The sequence below is a fragment of the Acomys minous genome (assembly GCF_964271855.1).
Source record: "Acomys minous genome assembly, chromosome: 6".
In the NCBI taxonomy this organism is placed as follows: domain Eukaryota; kingdom Metazoa; phylum Chordata; class Mammalia; order Rodentia; family Muridae; genus Acomys; species Acomys minous.
Window position 1 is genome coordinate 74,520,029 of NC_140487.1, and position 5,439 is coordinate 74,525,467.

General features: G+C 43.2%; 1 long non-coding RNA gene across 1 annotated transcript; it reads left to right on the top strand.

The window, feature by feature from the left end:
* The first annotated feature begins 817 nt into the window (after positions 1-817).
* Positions 818-4,900, top strand: LOC311599841. Its single transcript, XR_014780022.1, has 3 exons — positions 818-961; positions 3,823-3,963; positions 4,711-4,900. It is a non-coding gene; the product is annotated as an uncharacterized lncRNA (long non-coding RNA).
* Positions 4,901-5,439: the final 539 nt, after the last annotated feature.

Below are 5,439 nucleotides of genomic sequence, written 5' to 3' on the forward strand. Positions count from 1 at the left end.
CCTGGTTTTCAGGACTTGATGCTGCTGCTTAGGAGGCTGAGGCAAGAGCCAGCTACAGCCTGCCTAGCTGCACGGTGCGTCCCAGGCCAGCCTGGGCAGCTTGGGCTCTGCCAACAACCGAAAGTGAGAGGCGGCCTGAGGCTGTGGCTTAGTGGTGGAGGGCTCAGTCCTAGGACGGACTACAGCAAAGGTGGCGAACCTTTTTATGACTGATAAAAGTGCAATTGCTCTTTGTGGTGAGGGTACAGAGAAAATTTCAGATTGCCATCCTTAAACTTCTGAAGGGAAATTGGGTAGTATCTATCAAATGAGCATATACATTTGTCTCCTTTATCATCGTCGTCGTCGTCGTCGTCATCATCATCATCACCATCATCACCAAGCAGGTCTATCCTCTTAATTGGTTTCTGTTCTAGTTTCTTTTCTGTTGCAGTGATAAAATACTCTCTTCGAAACAACTTCAGGGAAAAGGGTTTATTTTGGCTTATGATGAGAGAGAGAGAGAGAGAGAGAGAGAGAGAGAGAGAGAGAGAGAGAGAGAGAGAGAGAGAGAGAGAGAGAGAGAGAGAGAGAGAGGCCGTTCATCAAGGTGGGAAAGACCTGGCAACGAGAACAGGAAGCTCCCTCATCACGTTGCATTAGAAGTTAGACAGCAGCTAGGGAACAGGAAGCTATGAAGCCTTAAGCCCCACCCCTAGTGACGCACTTCCTCCAGCAAGGATCTAGCTACTAAGAGGTTTTACAGCCTGGGGATTAAGTGTATGAACAGTAGCTGCTGGGGAACATGTCACATTCAAACTGCAGCAGCTGCCAATTAACCAGCTTCTCAAAGATAGGCCCTTGAGAGGCAACAGTAGCACACGCATGCTCAAAGGCTACAGGGACCGTCTCTACCAGTTGAGCTGTGAGATATTCAACTAGCTCGTGCTGTTTATTCCTGGCCCTCTGCTTATTGTGCTTGGTGAGGTTGATATTTAATTACAGGGATAAGTGAGAAATTAAGGGTTTTTTTTATCCTATGAATACTATGTTAAAAGCGTTTTTGTAAAGAACAAAATAAACTCTTGAGGTTCAGTGATGAAGTGGTTCTGAGGAATACTGATTCATCCGTGAGGTGAGGTAGCATGCTGATAATAAAATTATGTTGCCAGAGGAAACTTACCAAATAAAAGCAATAAAGGCACATAATGATGTTGTAGTGAATTCTAATGTAAATATACATATTGGTCAACAGTGCCTCTGAATGCTAGCAATATGAGTGATTTCACTCTTGACATTTAGTCTCCATAGTCTCTGAAATAAGTACATTACTTGAAGTCATCATAAAAGCTCATTTTCTAAACACATAGAGAAAGCAACAAGTGGCAACTATACAGAAAATAAAACAGCCAGGCCACACAATGAAAAACTTCCGGCAACTTGTCTTGATCCTGGTCTACTCCTCAACCTAGCCTTAAGGGACTGCCACTGCATGGCCTGTTAGTGGGGGTGGGTGGGACCCCTTGCACCTGGGTGGGACCAGTGACTGAGATTATGGGCAGAAGAGCCATGGCACCATTGTGGTCCAGACATATAGCTAGAGCCATTTTTAAAATATTTAAACATTACATTATACTTATTTATTTACTTGTGTGTGTGTGTATGTTGTGTGTGTGTATTGTGTGTGTGTATGCGTGTGTGGTGTGTGTGTAAAAGTCAAAAGACAACCTTCAGGAGTTGGTTCTTTCCTTCCACTAAATGGGTCCTAAGAATTTACCTCCGGTTGTCAGACTTGGTGATAAATGTCTTTACCTATCAGGTCAGCTCTTCAGCTAGATGGAGTATTTTGTTTTGGGAGTTTTGTTGTTTTGTTTTGAGACAAGGTCTCACTATGTATCCCTGGCTGGCCTGAACTTATGTAGACCAGGTTGGCTTCAAACTCATAAAGATCTGCCTGCCTCTGCTTCCTGAGTGCTGTGATTAAAGGCGTGCGCCACCCCAAACAGCTTACATGGAATGTGATAATGTTCTATGTTGTTTTTTGTTTTGAAGTATTGAATAGTTTAGATATGAACAGAACATCAAATACTTACTTAATGAATATGATGTAGCTAAGAAACAAAATACTGTAGATGTTTTAAAATCTTCCCTAGTTACCTGATTCCAATATTCTTTTTCTTTCTTTCTTTGTTTAGTTTTGTTGTTGTTTTTCAAGACAGGGTTTCTCTGTGTAGTCTTGGCTGTCTTGGACTCATTTTGTAGACCAGGCTGGTCTCGAACTCACAGAGATCTACCTGCCTCTGCCTCCCTGAGTGCTGGATACAGGCATGCGCCACCAAGCCTTGCTTTGGTTCCAATATTATGATTTGATGTTTCCATTTCAATGTGTGTCCTTATATTTTGAGTATCTATGCATGTACTACTTGGCATGTTGCTAGCATCCTAGCAAACTATCAGGACGCCGGCATCTTGCTCCTCCCACCTTCACTACTGTGCATTACTCCTTTGCAAAGGTGAATTACCCTCTTGTATTTTTCTGTAATGGATCATGTTGCTTCCAGTCTCTTTCCTAGTAAAATCAAAGTCACAATATACATTTTTGATCGTTATGGAGTTTTGCTGAAAGAATAGAGTTTTAGGTGCTTTTAAGCATAAATGATTAGGGTGGATATGTTAATTTACTTGACTATTATATATAATATTATATATTATATATGTATAAAAATCAAGTAAATATATACCCATCATGGTGCACGCCCTAAATAAATACAAGAAATATTTAAGAAAACAGCAAAAGGTACATGTAAGGGGTCTGTGCCCACGGCATGGGTGCATGTATATAGAGGTCAGATAAAGAAACACGATATTTAACCATAAAAACTAAAGACTTGCATGTGAAAAAGATTTGAAAATTAAAAGGTAAACATAATATTCAATCCACCTTTATAGCCAATAAAAAGAATACATTAAAAAATTTAAAGATTTTTATGTTAAGTAGGTGTTCATGTGTTTGTCTGAGTGTGGGTTTGTGCACATGAGTGCAGCACCTGTGGAGTCCAGAAGAGGGTGTCATATTCTCTAGAGCTGCAGTTATGTCCATTGGTTGTTAGCTATCATAGTGCATGCTGGGAACTGAATTTAGCTCCTCTGCAAGAGTAGGCTGTGCTCCTACCTGAGGAGACATTGTTCCAGTCCCTTGCAGAAGGGACTTTAAACCCCTCGGAGCCTTTGGTTCTGCATTTTGGAAGTGATAACATTCTAAGTAACCTTGCTGATAACATCAGAGCTGGGCATCTAGTTGGATGGAAATCTGTGAGATGAAGCAATGATTCCCACTAAGCTTGAATCCTAAAAGTTTTCCGGTGTCACCCTCCAGTAGGGCATTTTAAGTTATCTCCTGTAACGGAAGTTCTGGTTTCTTTGTAAAACTCAGTTATGTTATGTAAATATGTTTTTGTTTTAATCCCAAGCATGGGATTTTAGTTTGGGTTTCAGTTTGTCCACAGCTGATAAATGCTTTGTGTAGGGTGTGGTCTTTGCCAGTTGGTAACAGCCTGCCTCTTGTGGCACAGAGAGGGGCGTGGTCTAGAGCTCTCAGAAAGATAATAGGGGGGTGGAGGAGGAGAGGGTGTGGGTGGGTGGTGGTATGTGGTGTGTGTGGCAGCTTGGAGATAGATTGAGAGAAACGTTTCAACTCAAGAGCTTGGGGGAGATTGCTTGCTGCATTTGCTCTTGACAGAGATTGGTATTGCCCCCAAAGAACCCAATTGACCCTAAATAGCGGTGAGAAGTAAAGGGGTCTGCCCTCCTTCTCTCCTCTAACCTCCTTTCTCTCTTACCCAGGGTTAAGAGGTTGGTGAAAGGGAGGCGGGTGTGGCCACGTTCTGCAGACGTGAAAGGGCACGCACTGGACTACTTTTCTAACTGGAGGCTGTTGCACAGAAGGAGGAGAACAGCACGCTTCCACACTGGCTTATTTCAACAGTATGTGATTATTATGGTCTTATGCCTGGGGCTTGGGTATATTTTTGTTAAGGTAAAATTTTCTCTGTAATGGAGTTGGCTATAAAGGCTTGATCTCTATTCATCTCACTTACCCATTCTCCCTCTGGCGATGTTGACAGCCCTTGCTCCCTTCACAGCCATCGGTTCAGCCACTTCTAAGGATGTTAATGTGCCTCTAATTTGTGACCACAAGCTCCCCAACAGGAAGGTCCTCATGAGCCCCATATCTTGTTGAGTTACCACACTCCTATCTATCATGGATGGTCTTACCCAATTGGCACTCCCCGAGCTGTTCATTCTGTTGCTCTGGCCATCTCCTTGGAACTCTCCAGGCCTGTTGAGACAGGAAAACTTGTGTTTTGACACACGTTATAGATGATGAACCATTATGCTCTGGAAGGACCCGAGTATTTGTATCTGCCTGACATGAGCACCGTGTCTGGCTGGGCCGGGTAGTAGTCAGTCAGGGGAAGATAGAAACCTCAGTGTATAAATGAGAACAGCTGCCAGCCACCTCGCCACAGTGTTTAGTGTTTAATAAATTTAGCCTAAAAGGAGTGTGGGCCTGATGCAACCCACTAAATCACCACTGTAGTCTACACAATGGCTTTTTCCTAGACAGAGTATCTGCAAATGCATGCATTCTTTTCCTGAGTGCTTTAAGCATAATAAACACTGGCTTGTGTTTGTCTAATTGTTTTTGTCCCTTTCTTGTTCTATGCATAGGCTGATTCTGCAAGAAGGCACAGTGCAGCTCTTCCTTACAGCATCACACAGTGTTAAAAGCTCCCTTTACTAGACGATTGTGCTTGCCTTGGTGCCTGGGATCCAGCTTCTTCATAGCCTCCATACAAATGTGACTATGACAGTTGGGGATATAAAATTATTACCATTAATTAGCTTAGCCAGAGCTTCAAGGCTCATAGAAGGAAGAACACAATGTCCATTCATTCAAGCAACATTTAATAAATAATTATCTTAGCTTGAATGAACTTTGGCCTAAAGTTGTCTCTGTACGTATCTTGTTTGGCCTAAACCTTCTTCTGTACTGGCAAACTCTCATGATAGGCTGCTGAGCCTCAGCCAATCCCACACTCATGATAGGCGGAGCCTCAGCCAATCCCAGCAGCTGCGCTTTAGTCAACTTACGCACAGCCAACTCTTCAACTGGGTTTAAGCAAGGTAAAGGCCAAGCCTCAGCCTGCAGAGCTTTGTACATCTCACTTCCGCCCTTTGTAGATCCATTCCCTTTCTCTCGCCATCGACACAAGCTGCCCACATGCCGAAGCAGAGTGTTTAGAGCTGTTTTGGTCCATATAGATCCCTGATTCCAGAATCCCAAACCACAAGCAAAGTGAGGTAACTGGGCTGGGGAGCTGGCCAAGCAGTTAAAGAGCCCTTGCTGCTCTTACAGAGGACTGAGTTCGATTCCCAGCACCCATGTTGGGGGGCTCA